Source organism: Diadema setosum, chromosome 19, assembly GCF_964275005.1.
Source record: "Diadema setosum chromosome 19, eeDiaSeto1, whole genome shotgun sequence".
In the NCBI taxonomy this organism is placed as follows: Eukaryota; Metazoa; Echinodermata; class Echinoidea; order Diadematoida; family Diadematidae; genus Diadema; species Diadema setosum.
In genome coordinates this window covers 25,740,502-25,754,494 of record NC_092703.1, presented here as the reverse complement: position 1 = coordinate 25,754,494, position 13,993 = coordinate 25,740,502, and positions in this window count along the sequence as shown.

Below are 13,993 nucleotides of genomic sequence, written 5' to 3'. Positions count from 1 at the left end.
AGCAGCAGCGTTTGGGTGATGGGGTTGGATCTGGCAATTTTACAGATCGGGAAGAAATTTTGAACTGGTTCAAAATTTCTTCCCCATCTCCCCATCAAGATTGACCTATTCTGAATCGTAGCTCAAACGGGGAGAGAGCAGTGACAGTGTAAATACCGCGGGATGAGCGTAATATAATTATATTCCAGGTTTTTCTGACCGTAGTATCAGCGGCACAAGAACGGGAAGTAGTCTAAACTAGACACCGACGACATGGTCCCGCTGCTGCGCCGCTTTCTTGATCAAAGCACGACTTTCCCGCTTTAACGATGCTCTCACTAAGTTCTCTACTCTCGTATAAAATCAAGGCCTGTTCCTACGACGCTTCATTCCTGCTTCGATAACGCTGTGGCCGCTTTAGCTACGCTGTTCCTACGCTTTCCCAGACTCAATTACATTATGCATGTCTTCAGCTCTCGCCGCTCTAAAATCGAACGTAGCCGATACGCTGGAAAATGTTTGCCAGAATAGGAAAACTGATGATGATGATGAGGACGTTATCGTTGTCGCGAAAATGAAGACGAAGGAGCGCATATTTAAGAAGAAGAAGAGATGCAGACAATAAAGAGAATAAAGCAAAACACTTAAATTGAGCTATACTGTCTGGGGCCCCGTGCAGGATAAAATATCTGACTTTGGTATTTTGGATATCCGATGGACGTACTACTTCCATTGTAAAAGAAATTAGCCATGACCCTTTTCGGCTGAATGAAACCAATATGTGTGTGTGTGTGTGTGTGTGTGTGTGTGTGTGTGTTTGTGTGTGTGGGGGGGCACCTTGGGGCTACTGTCTGGGGCCCCGTACAGGATAAAATAACTGGCTTTAGTGCTTTGGATATCTCTGATGAGTACTACTTCCGATTGCAAAAGAAAGTAGCCGTGACCCTTTTCAGCTGAATAAAATCAATGTGTGTGTGTGGGAGGGGGGGGGGGGGGAGGGGGGAGGGGGTAAGGGCAATTTGGGGCAACTGTCTGGGGCCCCGTGCAGCTAGGATAAAATAACTGGCTTTGTTATTTTGGATTTCTCTGATGGGTACTACTTCCATTGAAAAAGAAATTAGCCGTGACCCTTTTCAGCTGAATGAAACTATTGTGTGAGTATGTGTGTAGGGGGGGGGGGGGGCACTTTGGGGCTACTGTCTGGGGCCCCGTACAGGATAAAATACCTGGCTTTGGTGTTTTGTATATCTCTGATGGGTACTACTTTCATTGCAAATGAAATTGACCGTTGCTCTTATCAGTTGAATAAAGTCAATGTGTGTGTGTGTGTGTGTGTGTGTGTGTGTGTGTGTGTGTTTGCACGTAGGACTTATAGGGGGTGGGTCACTTTGGGGCTACTGTCTGGGGCCTAGTCTAGCTTCTGGACTCTTTTTACTCGTAGGGGTGATTCAGTGTACGCGACAAGCCGTATGAGGGCGTGACACCTGAGGATTGCGATACGCCGAGGTTGGGCGCGCAGTCTCTCGATTTTATCGCAATCAGAAAATTTGCGCCCTCTCTTGGTCGCACCAAGGAAAAGGGGACGGAGCCCAGACTACCACTTAGGCCAAAAAAAAAAAAAAAAATTGTTGCATTGGCGTAACATGAGATTTTCAAATAGGGTCGGTCGGGCGGACTTTTTTTTTTTTTTTTTTTTTTGCTACCTGCATTTTACGTGTAAAACTCGTGCTCAGCTCAGTAAACAGTTACAACTGCTGCACCGAATGTGCTGTGTTCATCTATTCTACAAATCATTTATGAGGCCGATATTACTGGAATTATACCCCTTCACAGAATTTAAAGATGTTGAAATCCCTATCCTGAATGTTTTCACTTCATATTTTACTATTTTGACTTATATAAGATAGATGCAAATTGACCCATATGTAGATCTTTCATCGCACACGGCGATCTCTATTACAATCCCACATATACAGATTCGTGTAGGTTCTCCACATAAGAAACCTATGGCAAAACTGTGCACAATACATCGCAGTCTGAATGCTACGTATACACTGAATAAATCTTGTTAGAGTACGTGTCCGTGTTGGATATGGAAGCAGGAGCCCGTCAAAAACACGGATATGCGTCGCGTAGTAATTCGAATTGCTACGCGACGTACGTAAATAATTACGTCGTGTCGTTATTCGAATTACTACGCGTCGTTAACTGGAATTAATACGCGACGTAATTATTTACGTCGCGTAGTAATTCGAATTGCTACGCGACGTAATTCCAAATTACTGCTCAACGACTTAACGTCACGACATTAAATGAATTAGTGTCGTGTTGTAATTCCTAATGCTACGCAACGTAAATAATTACGTCGCGTAGTAATTCCAATTACGACGTGACGCAAATAATTACGTTGTGTTGTAAATAATTACAACGCGACGTAATTCCGAATTACTGCTCAACGACTAACGCAGCGAATTAACGTAGCGACGTTAAATCAACCAATGAAATCGTTCGTTATTTGCTCAGTGATGCATCACGGTGCACGTGCCAAAGGGCTAGACACTCATTTTCCTACAGCATGTTTGTCAGTGCAGAGTACTTGGTTAGCTGGTATACCTTGAATACATATATTTCTGATACAATGTAGGCCCAATAATTTAGGTTATAAACATTTCATAGGATTGTACTGTCAACGAAATGGCATATGGCTCGCTGTATAGCAGGGAGGTGGAAAGGAACTTCCACCTCCCTGCTGTATAGTCAGCTCCGGTTTTCACCAGCACGCAGTGAGCGGATTGCATGCGCTTCACTACCTGTTTTTTCACACGCTATTACGAACGATCCCATTGGTTGATTTAACGTCGCTACGTTAATTCGCTGCGTTAGTCGTTGAGCAGTAATTCGGAATTACGTCGTGTTGCAATTATTTACAACACAACGTAATTATTTGCGTCGCGTCGTAATTGGAATTACTACGCGACGTAATTATTTACGTTGTGTAGCATTGGGAATTGCAACACGACACTGATTCATTTAATGTCGTGACGTTAAGTCGTTGAGCAGTAATTCGGAATTACGTCGCGTAGCAATTCGAATTACTACGCGACGTAAATAATTACGTCGCGTAGTAATTCGAATTACGACGCGACGTAATTATTTACGTCGCGTAGTAATTCGAATTGCTACGCGACGTATATCCGTGTTTTTGACGGGCTCCTGCTTCCATAGTTGGAAACAGATGACGTACTGATCAAGGAAGGCTTATGCGAGGCGCTAGATCTCTCCCTCGTACATCCGATATCCCCAGAGCCGTTTCCACTTCCGGGTTTGTGCGATCGCGATCGCAATCAACAAGATATTTGATATCGATAGCAAAAAAAAAATAATAAAAAAACATGGGGTCGGCGGAATTTTTAGGGTCGGGCGGGTTACGCCAATGCAACAATTTTTTTTTTTTGGCCTTATGTTGAGGCCTGTTTAAAATTTGTTCAACTTTTATAAGATTCATAGACACCAATGTACGTAATAATGACATGGTAGTGATTTCTACATCAAAACTTCCACAAGATTTGTTCTGCTTGTTCTTGATAGAGAAAATGATTAAATTTCACATGCTATGAGATAATTCTCTCAGGTTTGCTTAGCCATTTCAGAATTTCATGATTATTGAAATTTGCAATTTATAAGGGCAAAAAACAATCCTGTGTATCTAAACACATGTACTCTCAGCCTTGAAGTGTTATTTTTTTCTTTAATCAATGAAGCATGTGTATCTTCCTTTGCTTTTAAGCAATTTTCAAGTAACAAAATGTACATTGTAGATCACTGCCAATATAGTTTTAAAGTTATCGACTTCTAAATCTCCGTAAAATGATAGAAGTCGATTTGGTAGCCAGCATCCTTCGCTGTTCCCCTCGAAAAGGTAAAACAAATGAGGAACTGAATTATTATCATGAGGTGTTATTTTTCCCAGCCACCGTGTTTGAATACACTACAGATTTGATGCCAATCTGGAATTTTGTGCAGGATTCCAAGATATATCACTTACACAGTATATTTTTAATTGATTCTATTAATTGGGATTTGTCTTTAGCTAATATTTTGCACTGCGACACAGTACAATGTCATGTGTAACAAGTCCTGTTTTAACTTTATAATGCTGTATTGACATTCAAAGGTATTTTGCAAAGCCAAGGAAGGTGTTTGTGAGTGAATCAATGCGTTAGATTTTTAAAGGCAATTAGCATTCTCCTATAATATATATATATATATATATATATATATATATATTTTTTTTTTAATTATTGTTATTATTATTATTTTTTTTTTTTTGGGGGGGGGGAATGTTTTGATTGATATTTTACAGCATACTCTTGCTATGACATACTTCATTGGAACCAGTGAAATTGCTTTGATATATCAACATTTCATTGTACTGGGGTTAAAAACAAAAAAAAAAAAAATCAACAGGAAACAGCACTTACAGTGTATGTTATTACAAGTGTTAGTCACATCAGTATTCTTTACAAGGATAGTCCACTGTGTTGATGAATTATTTTCAACATTGATTTTCCTTGATTGTTAGTAATGGTGGTTTGGTATGCATGTTATGAGGGGAATATAAAAGGTATATTAGATGTTTAATAAGAACAATTGATTTCTTTTTAGTTCATGTTATGGATTGTAAATAAGTGTATTTCAACACTGAAGTAGATGTGGATTCTTTGTCCAGAGTTGAACGTAGCTTATAAAGTTTACAAGTTCTCCACATATATAGAATTAATCTCTTCCAATGCCCAAACCATGCAGGGAGGGCAAATATTTTTGAGTCAATGTTAATTTCCTATCTTAGGGTATGTAGCTGTGTCGTTACTCTCATTGCACAGACGTACAGATTGAATGAGTGCATATCACAGTTATCTTTAATAATTATGTTGTCTTTTAAATTCTTTGCAAAATTACTTTAATATCAAGACTGCACAATTGTATCAACCAATCTGATACACACTTCCTGGTTTTTAGTATCTGTCTCAACTGTCATGCTGACTGTTACTTTTTCGGAATGGATCTGTATGGAAAGCGTGAAACTACATTGCCGCAGAAAGCAAAAACAAAAACAAAAACAAAAACAAAACCCAAAACCTGGTCTCTTATCTTTTTTTTTTCTATCCACCAAATTTTTATGCCTCCATCTTTTAGCCAGCATGTGCAGACTGCCAATGAATGTCAAGCATTACGTTTAAAAAGCAGTAGTCTCTGGGGATTAAAATGTAATGGCTCGTGATGTTGTCATTTTCTTTTGCGTGCACAACCACCATATAAATATTTTAATATGTTCTTCTTCGTTGGTATGAACGCTTGCATCACATACACTTATTAAGACTGATCCAGACAAGAAATGGCGCTGAGACATAATTGGTAGAACGAGTGATCCTACTTTAATATGACTGGTATGCTTAAAAAAGGTGTAGAGATCCAACACTCATCACTCATTACCGTGGCAACATATTTCAATATTATTCATGACTTTCATCTTTTTCAGTGAAGTGGCCTTGTGTATATCTCCTGATTAGAATAACATCTGTGTACATTGTTTTTCATCGACCCCCAAAATACTCAGCTACTGCAAAGTTCTTGTTCTACATAATGTAAGCGCTTCAACTGAGTAACCCTTTCTATTGAAGTGTGCATCATCATGTCAAGTATTTGATTGTGCCATATCCAGTGTAGTCACGGAGATGCCAACTGTTCCATTTGTTGCATTCTTTTGTATAGGTCTTATGTTTCGATTTGTTGGTTTTTTTGTGTGTGTTTATGCCAAAATACTGCAGGATTCATTAAAAAAATACTGCTTTTCCAAAATTATATTACTTCACATGTCTGAACCAGGAATGAAAAAAATATTATTTTTCTACCAAAAATATGACAGTTCAGCCCTCAGAAGACTGCAATGCTGATTTAATACAAGGTTGGTATCTCTGTAATCATCTGTGCTGCAAATGGTGCGTGTTTTACATGGGATTTTTTCACTGCATCCAAGATTACGTGTACTTGTATGTTAGACATCTGTATTATGTCTTTACAAAAAAGAAAAGAAAAGAATGTTGTACTGTTACAGTGCAATCAAACGTATAGTGTAAATATTTGGACTATTTTATTACTCGTGTACATTGATCATCTATTCACTGTGAGTCTTCTGAATTTTAGTACCTTCATTGTACCCTCCAAATGAACTTGTCAAATAAGCATGACAAGATGCTTGTACTGTAGGTCGAGTACAAAGTTCTTGCTCCCTCATAAATTTGGTAAATGATTTTTAGGTCTCCTCAATAAATCAACTTTCAGGGCTCATTTCACTGCTGTCAGCGCTGTGAAATATTTATTTGAATACTGGCACCGTTTGAAGAGTTTATTTTTTCCCCTCCTGGCAGGGCAAGGTGTCATGTTCATGTTCAGTGGACTCTCGATATAAAGAGATCTGCTGTAACAAAATACCTGATAATAAACAAGTTTCCCTGGTCCCAAGGAATTTATTTCCTTTAATTTGTATTGTTTATTAACTGCTGATTTAACAACCTATCTGATATAAAGATCAAATCGTCTTGGTCCCAGGGATCTCGTTAAATTGAGTTTCCACCGTACACTGTTCCAGTGGCTGTAGAATTTTATTATTATTATTACTATTTTTTAATATGTGTGTGTGTATTAAGTGTGTTAGGGGGGGGGGGGAGGATTAAGGGTAGTACTTGTGATTAGGTCAAAGGTTATTTGATTGTATCGCCATCCCTTTTCCCTTCTTCGATGGGACAATTCTCCGGGCGGAACTTTCAGAAAGTTACGATTGTTATGATTTTTAATCATTTTTAGTCAACTTTTTTTTCCCTCTTTTTGAAAAATCTAAAGTATGTTTGTGTGTGTGGGTGTGTGTGTTTGGGGGGGGGGGGGGGAGAAATGACATCATCCGATCAATCTGGGCATTTTGGTTACAGATGTGATACTTAAATTTGTTCCTTAAAAAGAATTCTGGTTTTGACACCATATTATTTATTTTGAGTTTACTCCATTTATCAAAGCCTAGTCAAACATTGCTCTATTTATCTTGGTCTACTCAAACATTGGATGGATTTTCCCAGTATTTGTGAGGGCGTGTTACTTCTACATGGAATGAGTTCTTTTTTTTTTTTTTTACTTAATGGTACATGTGTTGATTCTTATGGCCTGTTTCCTCATGCAATATAGAGCTTGAATTGTTTTGTCACTATTATTTCCCATTCAATGAATGGAGCATAATATACTTTTGTACATTAAAATTTTATTGTATATAATTGTTTTCATCGGAATCATTGCTGTTTTCGCGTCATGGTGTCCGTTGTCTTTGTTTATACACTTTTGTATGTGTGCATAAGGATGGTACAGTATTGGTGGAGATGAGAATTGGGTTTTAACTTTTTGCGAGAAACCAAGAAAACACTTATGATATATTACAGAGCGTACCATTTTAAGAGGAATTCAAAGTTCATTTGATGAAAATCGGGTTTGGAATGACTGAAACATCCAAAAACAAAGTAAAACAAAGCGATCGTAATAAAGTGTGTGTCCCACACTTTATTAGAATCGCTCTTTTTGGATATCTCAGCCATTTCAAAACCAATTTTCATCAAATAAACGTTGAATTCCTCATAGAATTACATGCTCTTTAATATTTCATAAGAGGTTTCTCATTATCTCACCAAAATGTTAGAAACCTGAAATTAGGTCTCAACCAAAACTATACGATCCCTATAAGCACTAGGGATTTTCGTGTAAATCAGTCTAGTCTGTAAATTCCCTTATTTATCATGGCTTTTTGCTTTTCCAGTTCAAATTAAATCAGTATAATCAACATAAACACTTAAACGCAACATAGCATATACTACAGAAAGTTTGACATTATCAATCTGTACACCACAAAATTTAATTCATCTGAAATCTTCTTCCAAAAGTACATATTAGATGATAGACGTTTAGAATAAATCTGTTATCGCGAAAACCACGTTGATAATTTAAGCAACTTGTCATTAACATTTTGTTCAAATCACATGAATCAGAATGGGAAATCACTAAATCAAATTCATCAGCGTAAAAGTAAATGTTACCACAAGTGAAATGTTGCATAAACGTTAAAGATATCAAAAAAAGTAGTACACGTGTATATTCTGAGAACAATACTGAAATTTGAATGAGCGAATTGAAGACATAGGAACACGATCTGTATACATCGGAGTAATTTGTACCGGGATATCATACGGGGTGAATATTACACACAAACACACCCATATAATTAATATATATATATATATATATATATATATATATATATATATATATATACATACACATATATGATTCGTATATTTCAAATATACACATGTATATACAACTGTACATATATATTTATTAATCCATGTGCATATGAAGAGTTTGTTTGCAAAAACCGATAAGTCCATTTTTGAAGATTTTGAAGTACGGTCTCTGTCATAAAGTACAAAATAATACCTTTTAAATAACATATTGGTCACTACATATAAAGGTACATTTTTGAAGTTATGGTCAAAAGAAGCAAAAATTTTCTTATTATTCTCTTTATTTTTCTTGACCTTTAACCGCAAATATCTCCATTTGACAATTTTGGACTTATCGATTTTTGCAAACAAACTCTTCATATATCTACGTTTAACTATACGCGTACATGTATATCACTTCTAGTAATATTGCCAGTTAATGATGCTATTTGCTGAGGAGAATGTGTTGTTTATAATGAGATGAAATTAATTAATATTAATCTATGTGTTTACAATCATATGCATATTTTTCTGAATTACTAGTATTCAATAAATTTACGCCACAATCGTCCATGGCATAATTATACTACCTTACTTTCAGTATTAAAGGCAACCAAAGCCCATGGAATGTAATTGTGTAGGCCCTATTGATTTAAAGAAGCAACATTAGTAGAACACATCAGTGTAAGTTTCAGTAAATTAGACAATCTATTCAAAAGTTATGAAGTTTATAGTGTCATTGCTGGATATAGAGACTATTACACTTCATGATGTAATTATGGACAGCAATATAAAGAAAATATAAAAAACTTCAACATGTTTTCACTTTTTAGCATAATAGAACTGATAATGGCTCTTGACTCACCTCTTTCAGACAGCAGGGGGAATATTATTGCTCTTAACAATAATTGTGTCAGTAACAAGTCGATGGAGTGTGTACTTTTCGTGAAAAGTAAAATTTTGAGGAATTCTCCATATACTTCCTTTATAGATTAAAGATTGTCCGATTTTTTGTCAAACTTTCGCTGATGTGTTCTACTAATATTGCTGTTTTTCCTCAAACCGCATTTATGTTTGGGTTTGGGTTTCCTTTTAGTGCATCGATTAGCTGTTGAAACATTTACAAATACTTTTCTCGGCTTTGTTTTCATCCAATACATACACTTACAATATTTTTGTTACCTGAAAGATCAAGTTCAAGAAATAAAATTTCACATAAACATTTGTAACCGTCAAATCTTTTTTTTTTAAGATGCCACAACTTCAATCATTCTTGACGAGCTAATCCTTCACCTCCACCTCCACCATTCATTCTGTTTGAGTTTGATACAGAGCCATCTGTATGAACGATGCGGTTATTTTCAGAGAGCGGATAATTAAGCTTCTGAACATCAACACACTGAAAATGAACCACGCAAAGTGGATATAAACTCTGCTATGGTTTATTAAAAAATAATACATATACTAGAACGAGGGAGAGGCTATAACTTATGAGCAGAAATTACCTGATTTCAGCTAGAAATGACAGCGCACTAGGTAGAATTTTCACTACTGTCACCAGAAGAAGACCTCCAGAGAGCGAAACTATTTACAGAAACCTTCAGTAGCAACAAAAGATGAAAACTAGACTTGGAATTTGTCAACACTGACAAATTAGGTGATCCGATCTATTCGGAAATCAATGATTTGAGTCCTGATCACAATAGGCATGACCATACAGGTTTCATCTGTGTTTAGGGACATTGGCCTTGTGATGTTTGGATTCTCATTTAGAAAAGGGAGTCAGATCTGCCATCTTTGGTACCAAATTCCGTATACACTATAACGAAGATACAGAATAAAGTATATTTGACCTTTGACCACATTTTACACAGCCAAGGTGGCATCTGAGCAAAAGGTTGTTATTTCGTGAAATGATTCTTGCAACATGTTCCTTACATGTGCAAAATGTGAGAAAAATATATACGACGTGTATTTGCCAAGATACAGGATTAAACACTTTTGACCTTTGACCCTAATTTACCTACCCAAGATGGTGTCGGAGGAAGTAGTTGTTATTTTGCGAAATGATGTTCGTGACATGAACTAAACATGTGCAAAACATGGGGTTGATAGCCATTGATGTTGTTGATCTATTGCACAGAAAGTGGAAGAAAGAAAGAAAAATAAAGAAAAAATTAAGTTATTGTATAGAAATTTGAAGGAGAAGCATAAAAAAAATCAGAAATAGATAAAGTTAGGAAGGGAGAATATAACTATAAAAAAGAAGAAAAAAGTGTTTAAAACAAAAGCAAAAAAAAAAAAAAAAAATGGCAGGGGTGAGCCTCGAACCGGGGACCTTAGGATTACAAGTCGGATGCGCTATGGACTGACCTATTTCATCCTCCATAGGCCCTGTGTATTAAGCAAAATGACGCTGCATCGAAGCCAAGTGCCAATTTTAACCAAGTTTTTCGACGTGATGCCGACGTCGTATGAAAAAAACTGAGAGCACAATTTCGATAGCCCAGAGTCTCAGCTACAACATATTAAAATCTGGGAGAAATTCACCGAAGGATAAGTGAGCTAGTGCGCGAAAAAGATAGCCATGTCAATTCTCATTTCCAGAAAAACTGCACTCCCATAGACATAACACGTAAACTGGTCAAATTTGACATGGTTACTTTCAATCCATTTTTACGAGGTGATGCCGTCATTCAATCAAAATTTTGTAATACACTTATGAAAAAACATTTAATAAGCTACAACATACTGAAATCTGGGTGGAAATCGGCAAAGGATAAGTAAGATACGTTCGAGTGAACTTGAAATTTGATGACGTCATTCTGAAAATTTACTTTTTTAATTCTATTAAGAAATTTGATATCTTTTAATCATTTTCCAGCATCGCCAACCCATTAAATGACATGTACAACTCATCAGCTTTCAGAATATGTAAAGAAAATGGGGGGGGGGGGGGGGGTCACCGTCCATCCCGACGAGTAAAATCGGATTTAAAATTGGCGGTTTTTGGCATAGTTGCACTGTATCGCCATTGACGCGGGCGCGGAATTTCAAATTTGACGGGCCCGTATAACGTCATGTTGAGTCGGATTGACTCGAAACTTGGTAGAAATATTCCTTGCCATTTCAGACATCCGATCCAAGTAAAACAACGGGAAATTTCTATTGCATATGAGCTGTGCGTGTGTATATGCGCGCGCGCGCACGCGTCCGTCCAATGTTTTTCAATAAAAAAAAAAATGCTCCAAATGGTCTGAAACGTGTGCGAAAAAAATTTAAGCTCGATTAAAACATGTAAATTTTTCAACGCCCGCGTACGCGCACGTTTTAAGGGTAGAGATGAAATTTGAGAATATGAGTAGGATGACCTTGACTTGAATTATATGAGACGTAAATTTCATTGAAAAATTCCATTCCATTAATGAGATATGAATGAAAATGTGATTTCATATAATGACGTCACCGTGACGTCACGGTCGACTGATCACTCTGATTTTATTAGATATGTCGTCTTTGGGACATGATACATATATGGTATGAGTTTGAAATTGATAGGCAGAGGACTTTCTGAGCTGACCTCTGCACAACTTTTGAGCAGAAATAAGAAAAAGAAGAAGAAAGAATTGTACAGAAACAAAAGGTGATCCGAGAGGATACTCGGATCACCTAATGAAACCGATGGTGAGGACGAACAGAAGAATACCGAGCATGTGTATCACTAGGGGCCGTGGAACGAGTTTCAGAGGAGGGAGGCTGGAGGGGGGGGGGGGTCATGGGTAGTGATCGTGATTGGGTCAGGGGTCAATGATTTTTTTTTTTCAATTCAATTCAATTCAAACTTTATTTCATTTTTCGAAAAGAACATAAACATTTTACTTTCTTTGGTAACAGAGAATAAGGATGCATAATCAAAACAAAGTAAATTGAGAAAAATATAATTGTGGAACCTTGGGGTAACAAATACGTTGTAATGAAAATTGAATTGAATTGAACTGAATTTATTAACATTATAGATTCACACAGCGCTAACATTCTGTCCTATCCATATGAAAAATTTAACACAGTCACTTAGTAGGTTAAAACCAGCTGTCTTGCAAATTCATTGCGACTGCTAAAATATTGGACCGGTCACTATGTTAGAATACTGTTTTGTGAATTCGGGTTCTGATCGATTAAATTAGTATAATTAGTATAATTAGTATAATTAAAGTATACCTTGAAAAGTGTCATCATCATCATCTTCGTCGTCTTTTTCTCCACTATTATTACATTTATCATTATTCATATCCTCGAAATTGTATGTTTATTGTTATGTCGCTGTCGTCCATCGTCATCATTGCCATCATATATTCAATTCAATTCAATTCATGCTTTATTTCATTTTTCGAAAAGAACATAAACATTTCACTTTCTTTGGTAACAGAGAATAAGGTTGCATAGTCAAAACAAAGTAAGTTGAGAAAAATATAATTGAGGAACCTTGGAATAAGAAATACGTTGTAATGAAAATTGACTGAAGTGATAAAGACGACATAATACGTAAGACATCGAAAAATGGAGGGAACCAATAAAAAGACAATGCTTGTAGAATGTGGGCCCCTCAAGTACAGAATGTCAATAGAAATTGAACTGATGCAAAAAGGGGAAGAAAGACTGGGAATAAAGTAAAAAAGAAAAAAAGTCAGGAAGCCCACTAGGAAGATAGAGTATCAAACAGACATACATACTCAGGCGAGTAAACATAAAACGAAACTGGGACGACGAAACTAATAACGGGGGACTCATAGACAAGACAGAACGAGACAAGACTAATATAACAGGAAGAAAATACAACGGACAGAAAGACAGAACAGATCCAGTGATCCTCGACAGAATTCATTGAAAAAAAATGATGGAATGCGTGAAAAGGATACCATTATATAGAAAAGTATAGAGAAATAGATGCAGAAATAATATAAATGAAATCAAACCTACTCTGTAGGTGTCTCAGGACAAGAGAGACGAGAAAATACGGTATATCACTTGTAAGCCAAGTTCTTAGAAAAGGAATTGAAATAAGCCAACAGGCTAATTCAATTCTGTGGGATCATAAAATTGCAATAAAGAAAACTTTAATCTTCTTTTAAATGAATATATAGAGGGGAATTTTTTTATATCATTATTCAGGGAATTCCAGTAAGATGGGCCAGTCTAAATAAGTGTGTTCTTAGCAAACATCGTTCGTAAAAGAGGTAAATGAAATTCATTGGAGCGTCGAGTGGGATATTCATGGAATGATTGATTTCTTTGAAACATCGAAGCAAAAATGGACGGGAGTGAGTCGTTGCTGTACATGTACATAAATTGCTCCAAATTATATAAAAACAAATCTTTAATTTTTAATAGCTTATTGGAGGAAAATAACAAATTTGAGTGGGAGGGTATGGAAGGATAACAGATGACACGGAGAGCTTTCTTTTGTAGAAGGAACACTCTATCCAGTAGATTCTGATGAGTGTTACCCCATACTAAAACACCATAATTAAGATAAGGCAATATCAATGAAGAATATAACATAAGTAATGATTTTTGTGGAATATACGAATTCATTCTATTTATAACGCCTATATTACGCGAGATTGTGTTGGATATATAATCAATATGTAATTTCCAGGAAAGTTTGTCGTCAACAATTATTCCAAGAAATTTAAGAT